The sequence below is a fragment of the Palaemon carinicauda genome, chromosome 3, assembly GCF_036898095.1.
Source record: "Palaemon carinicauda isolate YSFRI2023 chromosome 3, ASM3689809v2, whole genome shotgun sequence".
NCBI lineage: Eukaryota > Metazoa > Arthropoda > Malacostraca > Decapoda > Palaemonidae > Palaemon > Palaemon carinicauda.
The window spans coordinates 160,657,850-160,675,349 of NC_090727.1; the positions used below are offsets into that span (position 1 = coordinate 160,657,850).

The 17,500-nt window shown below is 32.4% G+C and overlaps 1 protein-coding gene and 1 long non-coding RNA gene across 2 annotated transcripts in view; one reads left to right on the forward strand and one right to left on the reverse strand.

Annotated features, from left to right (window-relative positions):
• LOC137638733 (uncharacterized) overlaps positions 1-10,365 on the forward strand; it is an 88,840-nt gene extending 78,475 nt beyond the window's left edge. Inside the window, exons 2-3 of the long non-coding RNA XR_011044176.1 lie at positions 3,087-3,148; positions 10,326-10,365. This is a non-coding gene — a long non-coding RNA (uncharacterized lncRNA). The remainder of the gene's footprint in view (positions 1-3,086; positions 3,149-10,325) is intronic.
• Positions 1-17,500, reverse strand: part of EMC6 (ER membrane protein complex subunit 6) — a 637,720-nt gene that overhangs the window by 503,538 nt on the left and 116,682 nt on the right. Inside the window, exon 2 of the mRNA XM_068371071.1 lies at positions 1,194-1,348. The gene's annotated coding sequence lies outside the window, so the exon portion shown is untranslated. The remainder of the gene's footprint in view (positions 1-1,193; positions 1,349-17,500) is intronic.

Below are 17,500 nucleotides of genomic sequence, written 5' to 3' on the forward strand. Positions count from 1 at the left end.
AAATGAAAGAACCTTTCATAAAAGCGTTCCTTTTTTTCCTCATTACCAATTCTTATTAGAAAGAGGTTGAGAATCTTTCCAATAACGCTACACTTTTTTTTCCGAAATCACACAATTTTCTCTTTGCTCTCCGTGGCTTTCAATCTGGCGATACTGGAATTACAACGTAAAGCTTAATGAAAGTCAAAATAAAGGTTGACTTATAAAAGAGAAACTGTGCCTCCTAAATGAAGAAAGTAAACCAGACGCAGAGTCAAGTGAATGATGGGTTTTGAGATATCGATAAGCAAAAAACTCTATGTACTCTCCTCATCAAGTAATCACACGGGAAAACTATATGATGATACAAGATTTCTGAAGAATTTAGGAATTTTTTTGCAACGCAAGAGAAAAAAATTAGATATCCATCATATCCGAAATCTCTTCGAAAAAATGCAGAACACTTGAACAAAAATATTAAACAAATACACTAATAATAAGGATATTTTTTTATCTAAAACGCTCAAGGAAAAATAAACATCTATCCTACTTGGAAATCTCGTCGTAAACATAAAATAAATGCAGGAAACATGAACAAAATTGATAAAAAAAAAATACAAATATGAACGAATAAGCGGTTAAAAAAAGTTATACAAAATGCTTAAGAAAAATTAAGACATCTATCCTACTTGAAATCTAGTCGAAAACAATAAATTACATGAAACTTTAACATAATTGATAAAAAAAAATACAAAAATGAACGAATAAGAGATAAAAAAAAAGTTATACAAAATGCTTAAGAAAAATTAAGACATCTATCCTACTTGAAATCTAGTCGAAAACAATAAATTACATGAAACTTTAACATAATTGATAAAAAAAAATACAAAAATGAACGAATAAGAGATAAAAAAAAAGTTATACAAAATGCTTAAGAAAAATTAAGACATCTATCCTACTTGAAATCTAGTCGAAAACAATAAATTACATGAAACTTTAACATAATTGATAAAAAAAAATACAAAAATGAACGAATAAGAGATAAAAAAAAAGTTATACAAAATGCTTAAGAAAAATAGGACACTTATCCTACTTGAAATCTAGTAGAAAACAATAAATTGCAGGAAACTTGAACAAAACAACACCAGAAAAACATACAAATGAACGACTAAGAAGGATAACAGAGTTATCCAAAACGCCTAAGCTGTACTCACCTATTGTCAGCGGTGGTGCTGATGACTAGGGTTGAGGGGGGGGGGAAGGGTATGGGGACTAGCCATTACCATACAATGGCGACAACTCACAGCTGGGTGCTCGCTCCCAGGACCGCGCGGGTGGCGCGGCCCGGTAGAATTCTTGTTTCTGTTACCTGAGAAGAACAATTATTATTATTGATGATAATAATAATAATAATAATAATAATAATAATGGTAATTAGGATAATAGCATTAATAAAACTCCTTCCACGTCATCATATTTATGTAATCATCGATTTCGATAATCAATTCGTACCCTTAAACTTGGCATCAACAGTAAGATTTCGTTCTCATTATGATTATCGGGAAATTGGAGACGGCGAGGTGTTGGAGAAGAAGATTAAGGTAGAGAGACGGGAAGGAGAGGGGGAGGAGGAGGGAGAGGAGGAGGGGGATTGGGAGGGGGAAAAGATGGTTCATTTCAAACACCCTTATCAGCAAAAGAGGATGTGATATAAGACTCCAGATATGTAACCGTGATTGAGTCATAATTTAAATCAGACGTAACAATGGAGGAAAACTGACTGGGCCAATTCCTTCTATTGCCGGCGTAGGTAGGATTTGAAAGTTGCCAAACCTCAATTTCATCCTGATTATCATACCAAAAAAAAGTTTTTGGATTAATTTTATTGGATATATAAACTTATCAATATTTTTTTCTGCTCTATAAGGTTATCAGATATAAAAAGAAATAAATTTCCATTGGTACTGTAGAAATAAATCCCTGGAAGTCCTCAGCCCCTGGAAGAGTGAAGACAATCAACTCCTATTAACAATGACTCCTTTGTGAGTCTGCCGTCTTCACACGCACATAAATAGAGAGAGAGAGAGAGAGAGAGAGAGAGAGAGAGAGAGAGAGAAAATCTTAATTTGCTTCAATCTAGTAGTAGCTACATTGAGGCAAAAAGAAAAAAAAAGAGATCTTACATTTCCATCTGCTCTGTTAGCTTTTGGAGAGAGAGAGAGAGAGAGAGAGAGAGAGAGAGAGAGAGAGAGAGAATCTTCATTTATATCATTTAAGAAGAGAGGCACGACCGCAGAAAGACCAGAACAGGGAAGCAAGGCAAAGGAGGGTCCTTGTACTGGAGGACTGGGAGTGGGTCCCTAAAGGAAAGGGAGGGGGAGGTAGGAAGGGCATTTGGAAGATGGCCTTCCCCATTCTTGGGTCTGTTGACATTCCCCGCGGGACATCGTCCACTACAAAGGCAGTGAAACACCCCGTCGGTGGAAATCAAGCGAGCCCTTTGGGAGGTGGTGTTCACACCTTGACACCTTAAACTATTTCGGCCTTTTGACAGGAATCACCGTCGTGATTAAATAGCCCTGGGAGTGAGGAGGTTAATTACTTTTAGTCGCGATTGTACATGAAAAAAAATGGAGACAGCCTCAAGAGATTTTCTTATGGAGTTCCTGTATTTAAACTGTTTTTTAGCTACTCTGATTATGTTTTGAAGTTTTGAGGCCCTTTGCGTCAATAGGGGTAGGAGGAGATGATGATGAATTGCGTTTTATCATTATTACATCTTTTCTTCTTTCATTTCCCTTTCTGTACTTACTATCACAATTAGTGTTTTATGACCCAATTACTTATGACAGTTATATGTTATTTTATTAATAAGAAACACTGATTCCCAACCAAATTGTTGTTTATTTTCAAACGAGAAGTTAGTTCAATACAGTTTATTGTAAGGTTTTAATACAACCTATTATTACTTTCAAGTTAAAAAGCCCCTTGTCTTTAAAAGTATCATCATCATCATCATCACCGATAATGAAAATCATCATTCTTTGAGATATAATTCATGACCGAAAATAACCCAGAATTTAACGTTCACTTTCTTTACTTTTCAGATCATCGACCGCCACAATTGCTCGCCAGGATAGTGGGACGGTCTTCGCTATGCCCCATAAAGGTAAATAAGACTCAGACGATGCAAATAACTATGAGAAAACTCCTAGAACTAATCCATTAGTAAAGTCAAAGTTTAGAAAAATTAGAGCGAAGAATTTGGAACTGAGAAAGTAGATGCGAGTAGATAGAAATGAGTCAGTCGGATGCAATAATATTTTCAGTATAATTGATTGATTGATTGATTAGGAATTATCTGGCATCCTGACATCTAAAGTCATTGACGCCGATTTTCAGTATAAACTATAACATTCAGCTTTGGAATCAGTGTTTGGGCAAATAATATATCAGTGTGAAATTATTAAGAGTGTTGAATTAAAAACAACTGTTATTTAGTCAAAATAAATACATGTTAATACATTAAAGTTACATAAACGTATTTCAAACTAAGTATTAGCTGGAGGCATATTGTCGGATTTCCAAAATGCTTGATGAGTGAAGAATTGGTCAACTGAGAAGTCAAAAAAAAAGGGGTCAAAAAGTAGTAAAATATCAATTATATACGACTAATTGTTTGAATACAAACTCAGCAATGACCACGAACAATTCAAAAGCCTATCCTATAGCCACAATGATACTGAGAACGATTTATTTTTATATTGCAATGTATAGGAAGTAGTAAGTAAAAATGATGAAATATATGAAAATACAAATGTCAGACAAATATAGAATAAAAGCTAGAAAATATAAACAAAGGTGCTAGTGAATATCAGGTATTCTTCTAATAACAATGCAGAGAAATGCGTACTATATTTAAGAATACCCTAAAATGTTAAATTAATTCAGGTCTTCACTAACCCTATGCCTTCAATCAATTATTCTTTCAACTTACAATACGTTGCAATTCTTTTGTTATATAATTTTCTTATGGTCAATATTCCAAAAACCTGTGTATTAGGACGGAAAAAACGTTCCCGATTGGTTTGAAAAGATTGGTTTAAAGAACGATATTTAAGACAATCTGACCAGTTTAATTTATACGATCAAGTTGATATGATGGTCACTGACAGAAACTCAAGTTCTTCATTATTAATTCAGGAAATAACTTAAATAAATTCTTCGTTATGTTACTTTACGCCGTTTTTTATTACTTGCAAGAATTTCCCCATTTGACCTAACCTAATATTAGAACTATTGCAATGAAAGTTATGAATAATATGCGAATAGACTTCAGATTTCACTGATGATTTTCGTCATTAATGCAGAAAATTATTAAAAAACGCAAAGTGGCCGACCGATATTTTTCAATTATAGTAAGTCTGCAATACTCAATTGCAAAACAAGATAAGATCTTCATCGAGTCAAAATTTTATATCATTGAAACACCAGATAAGATTCTTTAAAGGATCTTGAGGATATGATAAAATTATTAACATACAATTCATGATAAAATTTAATATATAATTAGAAATATAACACTTACGATAAACAGTAATGGTTAAGACGGACTGAAAAAAGAACGGAAGTGTACTATTCCAAATACAAAATGTATACATGGGTAGAACATTTATAGTACTACACTTAAAACTGAAAAGGCTCACATATACTGTATACTGTGAGTAGATATAAAACGTCACTTATAAGGGTTTAAATACTTGTAAACAAGAAAAATTTAATTTTATTCTTAATAACAGATCTATAAAAATACTAATTGGATGGTAAAAACGAACGGATAGGTTGAAGAAAAGTTCACAAACTTCTAAAATCTTAACAAATTAGTAATTGGTTAACTGATGTATACTTGATATAATTGTATGAGTTTAAGACAGTCACTAAAAAAGAATATAATAAATAACGTAACTAAATCTCATAATCACACAAATTACACTATAGGCCCGGCCCAACAACCAAAATTATTTGTAAAAAAAAAAAAAAAAAAAAAAAAAAAAAAAAAAAAGACCCGGAATATTAATCAGCTGTTAAAAAAAATATCGTTTTGGTGGACTTGTTAAGTGTAAATGAAAGCACAAATTATCATATACTGACACATTCAGTGATGCATAAAATCATTTAATGGTATATAAATATGACGGAATTTTGAATGGTCTTTGAAAACGATTTAAATGTAGTTTGTGCTCTCATTTCCAGCAGACCTTTGTCTCGTGTGTGTTATTTTTAAGCTCGGTATCTTAGTATGTAATATTATGACTAACATATTTCTATGACAGGTTTTAACTTTGTAGATGCAGTGCTGTAGTGTGTTGGCGTACCATTAATATGAATATGACATTAGTTAACTGCTTTTATTGCTAAACCTCTGTTTATGTGTGAGCATAAGTAAATAACAGTTTTTGACTATGGGAGATTTGAAAGTCTTACAGAGTTTCCACAGGAAATTTTAACACGTCAAATTTTCAAAAGAAAAATAGAAGAAAAAAAAATCCAAAGCTTTTATATTTCTCAATGATTTACACTTTCTTTATATTTCTTTCCTCCTTCCTGCTATCATGTGTTGATAATTATCTATATTTCTATTATAAACCATTATTATAATGACCGAAATTATTACAAGCATAATCTATCAATATTATCATTCCCACCATTATCACCAATTGTTTTGGATAATTATTATTGTTATAACTATCATCACCATAATCATCATTTCATGATAATTCTAATCATGATTAGTATTATCACTGTTATACCTTTCATTATCATAATTCCATACATATTCACATATCTGTTACGTGCATATGTGCGTATTTTAATCATTATCTAAATATTCATTTAAAAATATATGTACACTTAGACTTTGCTCAGTTATAATGTCGAAACAAGAAAAACCTAAAATTGCGACTAAAATCTTTAACCAAACTCAAAAAGAGGTGAGGTATGTATATGCCAACCAGTCTTCCTTTTAGTACAACTTTAAAACAGTACAAAATAAAAAATAAAAATACTAAAAATCAATATAACAAAATTTTCATACCGATAAACACCAAACTTTATTTGGACAAAAGAAAAAATATCTTACATTCGGATGTCAGGATTTTTAGAAACTTTATCGAAATATAATTCTAAAAAAAAAGACAAATAGTCTTTGAATTATAAAAATTTAAGATTTAAATATAAAAAGTTAGATTTAATAATTGAAAGATAAAGTGGGGGTACTAATTAATTACTCATAAATTATCCAAGTTGGTTCAATCAAGTGGAGAAAATCAAATCACAAGAAATGGGAATAATAGGAAATGAACCATTGGAGTTTTTAATTGGAAAAACTTAAACAAGTAACAATAAATTAAGCAAAACGGAAGAAATACAAATAAATCGGATTATTGTACTTAGCTGATAATCAAATAAAGATGAGGAAATCAAATTAATTCACTAAAATCCTTTCGTTAATGAACGAAAAAAAGTTATGAAGAAAGCTTATGGTGAATTTATCCAATAATCCAATAATGTGGTTAATTCTATAAAATCGTCATGAAATTAATCAGTGGAAAATAACATTAATAGAAAAAAGAAAATATTCTTAGCATTTAATATATATATATATATATATATATATATATATATATATAATATATATATATATATATATATATATATATATATATATATATATATATATATATATATATATATATATATATATATATATATATATATATAATATACATATATAAAATCGTCATGAAATTTATCAGTGGAAAATAACATTAATAGAAAAAATAAAATATTTTTCAGCATTTAATATATATATATATATATATATATATATATATATATGTTTGTGTGTATATATACAATATATATACAATACACACACACACACACACACACACATATATATATAAAGGAAGGTTGGCAAAATTTCCCCATTTGATTCTTTAAATCCACACCCCAATTGAATTTCCTCCGGACTTCTATCAAGGGTAAATTATCCAGTTCCCGCGCCCCATCTCCCACCGCCCCCTTCAATTACTGTTATCCTTCGTACAGGAGCGAAAAAAAAAAAAAAAAAAAAAACGAAAAAAAAAAAATGGTTGGATGTGGTTAGCTACAAGGCTGATGGACCATATCCCTCACTTCCACTGAGTCAAGATCTTGACAAATAACCACAAACTTACGATAATATTTTCTTCTCTGAAATAATTGAGTGAAAAATAACCAAGTAATTTGTCCATAAGGCAGGACCTTCCTTCCCTCACCTGATTTCAAATAGAAGCAAATGTAGCCAATAGTTCTACTGTATTCATGAAATAACTTTTATTATTCCTTGTTTAAAATCATTTGCAGAGGGCTAGCCAATGGCTAATGGGAATTAACCGTCCCCTCTACTGACTGAAAATCAAAGAGAATATTATGTACAGAATCCAACGAAACTTTAGAATTTGTGAAACAATCTTTTCCTTATATTAAAATATTAGATGGAAATTTTAACATAATTTCCAAAAGTTCATTTATTTCTATTTAATGTCATTACTATTCTTAAAATATTTTATGTTGATTCTTTGTTACTTTTCTTGTAGTTCATTTATTCCTATAATTCCATTCCTCACTGGGCTATTTTTCCCTGTTGGAGCCCTTGGGCTTATAGCATCCTGCTTTTCCTACTACAGTTATAGCTTATCTTGTAATATCAATAAAAACGTTATCAAACTAGTCTTATTCAATACTGAAAGCAAACGTTTTCAAACCACAGTTATACCTAATCTTGTAATAATATTAATAAAAACGTTATCAAACTACAGTCTTATTCAATACTGAAAGTAAACGTTTTCAAACCACAGTAGGTTGTTAGGTCAGATGATAGTCACACAACTGCATGCCAAAAATAATACTCAATTTGGTTGAAAAGGGAAATCGCAACTACAGACACGTTTTATTTCTTGTTACATTCGCAATAGACATTCTTTTCTTCCTTTTCAATCGAACTGTTCCCTCCTGGCTCCCTTCTCCGCTAAACCTTTTTCCCTCCCTCCCTTAAAATGAAAACATTGGCCCCAAATGCTAAATAACCTTCCTTTCCCTTCAAAGATAAACAACTTTGCCCCCTTTTTCCATCCCTCTCCCTCAGCGCTCCCTACACCTTCCCTTCCAATGGCTAAACCCCTCTCTCTCTATACTCCTCCTATCCCCCTCCCCCTTCCAATTCATCCACACTCCCTCAGTTTTCCCCCCTCTTTTAAATCCCCTCTTTGGAATTAATGTGTTTTTATCATCACTTGGTACCCCATTTGCCAAAACAGATCAGCATAGGATTGTCGAGGGGTTCATATCGGACGGCAGGGAGGGAGCGAGGGGACCTAGATCAACACGGGCGATAAGGGCGAAAAATACATACATTTCCAATGGGGTATTCAACTGAACGAAAATAAGTGGCTTGGTCTTGTCTGTCCGCTGATATATGGAGTCTCGCTGTTTTTGAACTGGTAGAATTTTCGAAGAGAGTTATTTAGGTTTAAACCGGGCTGTTTAGACTTATTTCCCTTTATCTTTTTTTTCCCTCTAAATCTCTCTTTCCTCTCATTGTTACATGGGAAACACCCAAATGGCAGTGGTCAAAATACTTTTTGGACTCCGCCAATCTAAAAGATATGTCAAGATTGTTTCAGTTGTCTTAAGAAAATTCAGGTCAGAATTACTATGAAAATCTCGTTTACAAAACACAAAGTAAACGAATAACGTAAGTCTTGAAACCAAAACAATTTATTTTGGAAGGGTTGCTCTTTTAGATTGCCTTGCCTTCTGCAAGACACGGGCTCTTGCATTGAAAAAGAAGGGTTAAAGCTTGAGAAATCTCGCGAACTCAAAGCCGTTATGTTTTAGAAATTACATGAATTAACTCCATATACTTTTCCTTTCTTAATTAAAGTCACTAAACTTAAAACAAGAATAACAGTGCAAGGGGAATTGATTGGATGAATTTTTTCCTAGGTCTTAAAAACATTCATTGTATCCATAGCAAATGTATTCCAAGAATAAACTATCAAAGTAAATCGAATCCAAGCCAGTCATATACAAAAGGAAGAAAACATTGGGTAATAGAAAGTAGTCTTTAATGAAGGACAACTGAGGCATAATTTTAAAGAGAGAGAGAGAGAGAGAGAGAGAGAGAGAGAGAGAGAGAGAGAGAGAGAGAGAGAGAGAGAGAGAGAGAGAGAAATCCAAAAGGAAGAAAATTTTTGGTAATAAAACTAGTCTTTAATGAAGAACAACAGTAGTACAATTCTAAATAAGATAAATGAGAGAGAGAGAGAGAGAGAGAGAGAGAGAGAGAGAGAGAGAGAGAGAGAGAGAGAGAGAGAGAGAGAGAGAGAGGTCTCTCCACATAAGCCGCATTACAACAAACGGCCTTCTCTGTTACTATCCTTTATGGAAGTATGCTACACAGTATTACAGAGAGAGAGAGAGAGAGAGAGAGAGAGAGAGAGAGAGAGAGAGAGAGAGAGAGAGAGAGAGATACTATCTTTTATGGAAGTATGCTACACAGTATTACAAGAGAGAGAGAGAGAGAGAGAGAGAGAGAGAGAGAGATACTATCTTTTATGGAAGTATGCTACACAGTATTACAAGAGAGAGAGAGAGAGAGAGAGAGAGAGAGAGAGAGAGAGAGAGAGAGAGAGAGAGAGAGAGCGTTCGTCTGAGCAACTCTATCTTCCCTGAAACTACAAACTGTGCGCGAGACGTGCATAATATCTCTTAGTAAACGCACACACGTACGCACACATAGGAGACTAAGAGACACAAGACCTCACACCTGTTACAGTCCTACCACTCTCATCTTTAAGGCTGTTCCTCCCCCATCTCCGACAACGGCCCCTCCTCTCCCTTCCCGAAACACCCACAAACAGAATCCCTATTTCTCACACGCCCCCCTGTCCCCCCTACCATCTGCCCCCTCTTTCCTCAGACCCTCTAGGTAACCCACCTATAAGGTTATCATCTCCTTTCGTGACAGAAACCTAAGGCATTTTAGGAGTCAAATCTAATCATATTTGGATTACGATAAACGAAATGATAACCGTGTATAAAATGTATTATGCTAAACTATTCCGCTCCTTGATAATTCAGATCCCAGTAACTGAACATTGAGTGTGGCCCGTCTTGATGTTTTTGTCTATCCATATGTGTGTGTGTTGCTTCCATGTGCCTTTAATATGCCTGTTCGTTATGACGTCATTAGTGTCCATGTCCATCAACCCCTTTCACGTATGCTTCTTCATCTTCCGTAGGTCTTCTCATACATAGAGGGTCCATTACATCATACAAAGGTATTTCAGAGCTACTTATCTTGTTTTTGTAATGGCAAAATTCTTTCCACAGTCTTTAGTGAAAAAATATAATTTGCTGTCCATCTGCCCTGTTTTGCAATGGCTAAATTTCTTGCTCCAGTCCTTAAGTGAAAATCATATAGAGAAATTTTCTAGTTTTGCAATGGCAAAAATTTCTTTCCCCAGTGCTTAAATGAAAATTATGTATGACAAAAATTCCATCCCCAATTCTTAAGTGAAAATCATATAGAAAAATTTACTAGTTTTACAATGGCAAAAATTTCTTTCCCCAGTTCTCAAGTGAAAATTATATAGAGAAAATTACTAGTTTTACAATGACAAAAATTTCTTTCCCCAGTTCTTGAGTGAAAATCATAGAGAAATGTTCTAGTTTTTTAAAGGCAAAAACTTCTTTCACCAGTGTTTAAGTGAAAATCATAGAGAGAAAAATTTTTCTAGTTTCATAATGGCAGTATAGAAATATGAAAACTTAATCAAGTATTACAGATTTTCTTGAAAATTTCATTCCTCATTACCACTAATATAAATGTTTTCAATTTATATGGTTTATGTAAAGACAATTTTTACCACAATTTGTTTGATTTATCAAAAGGCAATTTTTTTTTAGATCTCAATAAGAAAAAAATAAAAAGCAAAAAATTATCTACTGAAATCATAAAAAGGTAAATAAAATATCAAAATATATTCCTTAATCCCACAAAAGTAAAAGTATACTCAATTTTTCTTTTATTGGATGATAATAAAATAGATTCGTTGATATGATAAATAGTTGATTTTATAAAATAAAAAAAAAATCCTACTTGATACACTAATCAAAAAACTATCTTTGTACCTTATAACTCAATGACCAAATTATTTCCACAATTCTGCTATAAAATATAGCTATCTATTATAAATGAATACTGTTCTTAAATTATAGAAGTTCCTCCTTGTGCCTCATGTAATAATATACTGTTATAACGTAATCATGTTTCAGTGATGTAAAGATTGTTTTCTATAAAAAAACACCCATTAAGTAATCATACTTCTAAAGCGTAATAATAATCTGTGTTACGATGTAATAAAAAAAAAAAAAAAAAAACTATCAAATCATCACAATTCTAAAGCGTAATAATAATATGTTACAATGTAATCTCGTTTTTGTGATGTAAAGATTTTTTTTCAAAAAAAAAAAAAAAATAATAATAATAATAATAATAATAATACCGCAACCATCTAATAATCACATTTCTAATGCGTAATAATAATCTGTTACAATATAATCTCGTTTTAATGATGTACAGATTTTTTTTTCCATAAAAAAACACTACCATCAAATAATCAAATTTCTAAAGCGCTAAGCTCCTCCCCTTCTTCAGTCCAGCCATAAAATAAGAGGAGATATAATCATCTGTTTAAAATTTAAAGTTTCTGCCAGTCGTAACGGAGAAGTGTACAACTAAAGCGATCGTGGAAATTAGAATTTAATCCCGAATTTATATAAGCAATAAAGTGTAAATAAGTGAAATTCAGTAAAGTTCAAGCTATTAAAACCAAATAATGTTTAAGTAAATCTAGTGGAAATGGTCGAGATGAAAGACTTCGACTGCCATTAATGATTCCTAAACGATTCCTACTTTTATACATTGACACATTCAACTGTACGATTAAGGATGATTCATTTTTTTATTGTAAATACAATTAATGTGGCCTTACACTTTTGAAAAACCTTACAAACGAACGTTTATAAGCTCTAACACTTTTGGAAAACTTACACACGTTCATAAGCTCTAACACTTTTGGAAAACTTACACACGTTCATAAGCTCTAACACTTTTGGAAAACTTACACACGTTCATAAGCTCTAACACTTTTGGAATATTTACAAACGTTCATAAGCTCTAACACTTTTGGAAAACTTACACACGTTCATAAGCTCTAACACTTTTGGAATATTTACAAACGTTCATAAGCTCTAACACTTTTGGAAAACTTACACACGTTCATAAGCTCTAACACTTTTGGAATATTTACAAACGTTCATAAGCTCTGACACTTTTGGAATATTTACAAACGTTCATAAGCTCTAACACTTTTGGAATATTTACAAACGTTCATAAGCTCTGACACTTTTGGAAAACTTACACACGTTCATAAGCTCTAACACTTTTGGAAAACTTACAAACGTTCATAAGCTCTAACACTTTTGGAATATTTACAAACGTTCATAAGCTCTAACACTTTTGGAATATTTACAAACGTTCATAAGCTCTGACACTTTTGGAAAACTTACACACGTTCATAAGCTCTAACACTTTTGGAATATTTACAAACGTTCATAAGCTCTGACACTTTTGGAAAACTTACACACGTTCATAAGCTCTAACACTTTTGGAATATTTACAAACGTTCATAAGCTCTAACACTTTTGGAATATTTACAAACGTTCATAAGCTCTAACACTTTTGGAATATTTACAAACGTTCATAAGCTCTAACACTTTTGGAATATTTACAAACGTTCATAAGCTCTAACACTTTTGGAATATTTACAAACGTTCATAAGCTCTGACACTTTTGGAAAACTTACACACGTTCATAAGCTCTAACACTTTTGGAAAACTTACAAACGTTCATAAGCTCTAACACTTTTGGAATATTTACAAACGTTCATAAGCTCTAACACTTTTGGAATATTTACAAACGTTCATAAGCTCTGACACTTTTGGAAAACTTACACACGTTCATAAGCTCTAACACTTTTGGAATATTTACAAACGTTCATAAGCTCTGACACTTTTGGAAAACTTACACACGTTCATAAGCTCTAACACTTTTGGAATATTTACAAACGTTCATAAGCTCTGACACTTTTGGAAAACTTACACACGTTCATAAGCTCTAACACTTTTGGAATATTTACAAACGTTCATAAGCTCTAACACTTTTGGAATATTTACAAACGTTCATAAGCTCTGACACTTTTGGAAAACTTACACACGTTCATAAGCTCTAACACTTTTGGAATATTTACAAACGTTCATAAGCTCTAACACTTTTGGAAAACTTACACACGTTCATAAGCTCTAACACTTTTGGAATATTTACAAACGTTCATAAGCTCTGACACTTTTGGAATATTTACAAACGTTCATAAGCTCTGACACTTTTGGAATATTTACAAACGTTCATAAGCTCTGACACTTTTGGAATATTTACAAACGTTCATAAGCTCTGACACTTTTGGAATATTTACAAACGTTCATAAGCTCTGACACTTTTGGAATATTTACAAACGTTCATAAGCTCTGACACTTTTGGAATATTTACACACGTTCATAAGCTCTAACACTTTTGGAATATTTACAAACGTTCACAAGCTCTGACACTTTTGGAAAACTTACACACGTTCATAAGCTCTAACACTTTTGGAAAACTTACAAACGTTCACAAGCTCTAACACTTTTGGAATATTTACAAACGTTCATAAGCTCTGACACTTTTGGAATATTTACAAACGTTCATAAGCTCTAACACTTTTGGAATATTTACAAACGTTCATAAGCTCTGACACTTTTGGAATATTTACAAACGTTCATAAGCTCTGACACTTTTGGAATATTTAGAAACGTTCATAAGCTCTGACACTTTTGGAATATTTACAAACGTTCATAAGCTCTGACACTTTTGGAATATTTACAAACGTTCATAAGCTCTGACACTTTTGGAATATTTACAAACGTTCATAAGCTCTGACACTTTTGGAATATTTACAAACGTTCATAAGCTCTGACACTTTTGGAATATTTACAAACGTTCATAAGCTCTGACACTTTTGGAATATTTACACACGTTCATAAGCTCTAACACTTTTGGAATATTTACAAACGTTCACAAGCTCTGACACTTTTGGAAAACTTACACACGTTCATAAGCTCTAACACTTTTGGAAAACTTACAAACGTTCACAAGCTCTAACACTTTTGGAATATTTACAAACGTTCATAAGCTCTAACACTTTTGGAATATTTACAAACGTTCATAAGCTCTAACACTTTTGGAATATTTACAAACGTTCATAAGCTCTGACACTTTTGGAAAACTTACACACGTTCATAAGCTCTAACACTTTTGGAATATTTACAAACGTTCATAAGCTCTAACACTTTTGGAATATTTACAAACGTTCATAAGCTCTGACACTTTTGGAAAACTTACACACGTTCATAAGCTCTAACACTTTTGGAATATTTACAAACGTTCATAAGCTCTAACACTTTTGGAATATTTACAAACGTTCATAAGCTCTGACACTTTTGGAAAACTTACACACGTTCATAAGCTCTAACACTTTTGGAATATTTACAAACGTTCATATGCTCTAACACTTTTGGAATATTTACAAACGTTCATAAGCTCTAACACTTTTGGAAAACTTACAAACGTTCATAAGCTCTGACACTTTTGGAAAACTTACACACGTTCATAAGCTCTGACACTTTTGGAATATTTACAAACGTTCATAAGCTCTGACACTTTTGGAAAACTTACACACGTTCATAAGCTCTGACACTTTTGGAAAACTTACAAACGTTCACAAGCTCTAACACTTTTGGAAAACTTACAAACATTCATAAGCTCTAACACTTTTGGAAAACTTACAAACGTTCATAAGCTCTAACACTTTTGGAAAACTTACAAACGTTCACAAGCTCTAACACTTTTGGAAAACTTTCAAACGTTCACAAGCTCTAACACTTTTGGAAAACTTACAAACGTTCATAAGCTCTAACACTTTTGGAAAACTTACAAACGTTCATAAGCTCTAACACTTTTGGAAAACTTACAAACGTTCACAAGCTCTAACACTTTTGGAAAACTTACAAACGTTCATAAGCTCGAACACTTTTGGGAAACTTACACACGTTCATAAGCTCTTACACTTTGGGAAAACTTACAAACGTTCATAAGCTCTAACACTTCCAAAACTTACAAACGTTCATAAGCTCTAACACTTGGAAAACTTACAAACCTTCATAAGCTCTCACATTTTCGGAAAACTTACAAACGTTCATAAGCTCTAACACTTTTGGAAAACTTACAAACGTTCACAAGCTCTAACACTTTTGGAAAACTTACAAACGTTCATAAGCTCTAACACTTTTGGAAAACTTACAAACGTTCATAAGCTCTAACACTTTTGGAAAACTTACAAACGTTCATAAGCTCTAACACTTTTGGAAAACTTACAAACGTTCATAAGCTCTAACACTTTTGGAAAACATACAAACGTTCACAAGCTCTAACCCTTTTGGAAAACTTACAAACGTTCATAAGCTCGAACACTTTTGGGAAACTTACAAACATTCATAAGCTCTTACACTTTGGGAAAACTTACAAACGTTCATAAGCTCTAACACTTCCAAAACTTACAAACGTTCATAAGCTCTAACACTTGGAAAACTTACAAACCTTCATAAGCTCTCACATTTTCGGAAAACTTACAAACATTCATAAGCTCTAACACTTTTGGAATACTTTCAAACGTTCATAAGCTCTAACACTTTTGGAAAACTTACAAACGTTCATAAGCTCTAACACTTTTGGAAAACTTACAAATGTTCACAAGCTCTAACACTTTTGGAAAACTTACAAACGTTCATAAGCACTAACACTTTTGGAAAACTTTCAAACGTTCACAAGCTCTAACACTTTTGGAAAACTTACAAACGTTCATAAGCTCTAACACTTTTGGAAAACTTACAAACGTTCACAAGCTCGAACACTTTTAAACGTTCATGAGCTCTAACACTTCCAAAACTTACAAACGTTCATAAGCTCTAACACTTGGAAAACTTACAAACCTTCATAAGCTCTCACATTTTCGGAAAACTTACAAACATTCATAAGCTCTAACACTTTTGGAATACTTTCAAACGTTCATAAGCTCTAACACTTTTGGAAAACTTACAAACGTTCATAAGCTCTAACACTTTTGGAAAACTTACAAATGTTCACAAGCTCTAACACTTTTGGAAAACTTACAAACGTTCATAAGCACTAACACTTTTGGAAAACTTTCAAACGTTCACAAGCTCTAACACTTTTGGAAAACTTACAAACGTTCATAAGCTCTAACACTTTTGGAAAACTTACAAACGTTCACAAGCTCGAACACTTTTGGAAAACTTACAAACGTTCATAAGCTCTAAAAATTTTGGAAAGCTTACAAACGTTTATAAGCTCTAACACTTGGAAGACTCACAAACGTCGATAAGCTCAAACATTTTTGGAAAGCTTACAAACGTTCATAAGCTCTAACACTTGGAAAACTTACAAACATTCATAAGTTCTAACACTTTTGGAAATCTTACATACGTTCACAAGCTCGAACACTTTTGGAAAACTTACAAACGTTCATAAGCTCTAACACTTTTGGAAAACTTACAAACGTTCATAAGCTCTAACACTTTTGGAAAACTTACAAACGTTCATAAGCTCTAACACTTTTGGAAAACTTACAAACGTTCATAAGCTCTAACACTTTTGGAAAACTTACAAACGTTCACAAGCTCGAACACTTTTGGAAAACTTACAAACGTTCATAAGCTCTAACACTTTTGGAAAACTTACAAACGTTCATAAGCTCTAACACTTTTGGAAAACTTACAAACGTTCATAAGCTCTAACACTTTTGGAAAACTTTCAAACGTTCACAAGCTCTAACACTTTTGGAAAACTTACAAACGTTCACAAGCTCGAACACTTTTGGAAAACTTACAAACGTTCATAAGCTCTAAAATTTTTGGAAAGCTTACAAACGTTTATAAGCTCTAACACTTGGAAGACTCACAAACGTCGATAAGCTCAAACATTTTTGGAAAGCTTACAAACGTTCATAAGCTCTAACACTTGGAAAACTTACAAACATTCATAAGTTCTAACACTTTTGGAAATCTTACAAACGTTCATAACCTCTATGAAATAGAAATACTGCATAATATATCTTAGATATACTGATGTTTTACTTCAAATAAAATCCCATTTGTGTGTGTGTGTGTGTGTGTGTCGATATAAAATGAGCGATATTACATGAATTTAAATGTAATCTTTATGTCTTTTACACTTTTTGCTCCT